This window comes from Salvelinus sp. IW2-2015, unplaced genomic scaffold (assembly GCF_002910315.2).
Source record: "Salvelinus sp. IW2-2015 unplaced genomic scaffold, ASM291031v2 Un_scaffold924, whole genome shotgun sequence".
Classification (NCBI taxonomy): Eukaryota; Metazoa; Chordata; class Actinopteri; order Salmoniformes; family Salmonidae; genus Salvelinus; species Salvelinus sp. IW2-2015.
Genome location: NW_019942649.1, coordinates 111,694 through 114,033, shown reverse-complemented (window position 1 = coordinate 114,033; position 2,340 = coordinate 111,694). Strand labels below are relative to the sequence as shown.

At 51.5% G+C, this 2,340-nt stretch overlaps 1 pseudogene; it reads left to right on the top strand.

Annotated features, from left to right (window-relative positions):
* Positions 1–7: 7 nt before the first annotated feature.
* The window catches only part of LOC112069183 (FH2 domain-containing protein 1-like), a 37,392-nt pseudogene continuing 35,059 nt past the window's right edge, over positions 8–2,340 (top strand).

Below are 2,340 nucleotides of genomic sequence, written 5' to 3'. Positions count from 1 at the left end.
TGGCTTTCATGGAACGCCACCCGCCAGCCCTCGCGGTGTTGCACCCTCGTCTTGGAAGTGACAACTATGGACACCCTTCCTGGCCTTACCTCTGCTCCCTAACCCAAACCTCTCCTCCGCCCCCTCCTCCGCCCCCTCCTCCTCCGCCCCACCTCCCTCCAACTCCTGCTCCTCTCCTCTGACCCGTATGGACTCGGCCCATCGCAGCCGGCTGAGGAAGCTGAACTGGGAGCAGATCCCCAAGGAGAAGGTGGAGGGGAGGAAGAGTGTCTGGAGTGGAGCAGCTACAGAGGAGGAAGATTTCCCTATAGACCTCCACTCTCTGGATGAGCTGTTTGGACAGAAGGACAGTAAACCTCAGGACAGAGCAGGAAGTTTGAGACGCAGGTCTGTGCTGATGCGATGCAGTTCACCCAAGGACACCACCACAGATAAGGTGAGATAGCTGGGAGAGGATGAGAGGGCTGGAGATGGGTGGGAGAGGATGAGAGGGCTGGAGATGGGTGAGAGGGCTGGACAAGGATGGGTGGGAGGGGATGAGAGGGCTGGACATGGAAGAGAGGGCTGGAGATGGGTGGGAGAGGATGAGAGGGCTGGAGATGGGTGGGGAGAGGATGAGAGGGCTGGAGATGGGTAGGAGAGGATAAGAGGGCTGGAGATGGATGGAAGAGGTGGGAGAGGATGAGAGGGCTCGAGATGGGTGGAAGAGGATGAGAGGGCTGCAGATGGATGGAAGAGGTGGAGAGAGGATGAGAGGGCTCGAGATGGGTGGAAGAGGATGAGAGTGGAAGAGGTGGGAGAGGATGAGAGGGCTCGAGATGGGTTGGTGAGATGGGTGGGGGAGAGGGCTGGGGATGGGTGGGGGAGAGGGCTGTGAGAGACAGCACCAGAGACAAGGTTTGGGATAGGAGTGCAGTATGAGTTACTGCCAGTCTGTCTCTCCATTCAGCAGTGGTATGTTGTTGCTGTGGCAAGACAACAGCATGCTGGTTAGAGGCAGCCACTGACTGGCACAGAGGCTCGATGTGGTTCAAACTGCCAGGTAGCCTATATTGATGGAATGTGTTGACTGTAAAGTTGAAAGAGATACTGTAGAAAGATACTGCAAATACCACACAGGAGGTTGGTGGCACCTTAATTGATAGGACGGGCTCGTAGCTATGGCTGGAGTGGAATAAGTGGAACGGTATCCACGCGCCGTACCATTATTATGGGTACTGGAACCCATAATAATGGAATTATTATTAGCCATTATTATGAGCCGTCCTCCCCTCAGCAGCCTCCACTGATATACCGGTAGACTACCAGCTATTATTCCACGTAGCCATTATTATGAGCCGTCCTCCCCTCAGCAGCCTCCACTGATATACCGGTAGACTACCAGCTATTATTCCACGTTGATGATAGTATCTGACATGTTCTCTGTGTCCGTGTTTGCAGGTCTCACTACTGGACTCCAAACGCACTATGAATGTTGGGATATTTCTACGGCAGTTTAAGACGTAAGGATCTACTACTCTTTTCTCAGCACACTCTTTCATATTTTTATTTTTTTTAACCAGAAGTGTTTATTTGTAATAAATAGAAGGTCCTAGAGAGTACGTGGTGAAGACGGGGGGTCTAAGTATGAGGGGACAATGGGTGTCAAGAAGGTGACAGGTGCCTAGGAGATGGCATCCTGCCTTAGCAGCAGGACTGTAGGGGAGCAGAGGGTGGGTCAAAGTTGACACCTGCTCAGACCCTTAAGGAGAGCTGCCCTCCAGTAGAGACAGGCAGGCATAGGGGGCTATGTGGGACACACTGAGAGTCCTCTTCCTCTACTCTGTAGTTTATGATTCTGGAAATTACTTTTAAAACAACTAGTAGTGCTTTTCTATAGCTTGATGTTTTCACTTTTATTTTATGTAGAGTTTAGATGTTAGATTTAAAATCGGTGAACAGTTTGGAAGTCATGTCTCTTTGTTGATGCTGCCGATATGGTTAGTGTGTGTGTTTTGTCGCTGTGTGTCAGAAATGTTTCTTTCTTTTGTTAAATGTGTCTCGTGTCGTCGACAGAGAGGATCAAGTCTGTCAGCCGATGGCCCCCTATAGCGCGAGAGCACCGTGCCTTCTCCACAGCCTATTCTTCCTCATTGCTCTAGCCTGCCACAAGGAACCACTGAACTCACTGGGAGTCTGGTCTGCATCATGTTAGCTCCCCTCATACTGTCCTGAACCACTGGGAGTCTGGTCTGCATCATGTTAGCTCCCCTCTCATACTGTCCTGAACCACTGGGAGTCTGGTCTGTATCATGTTAGCTCCCCTCTCATACTGTCCTGAACCACTGGGAGTCTGGTCTG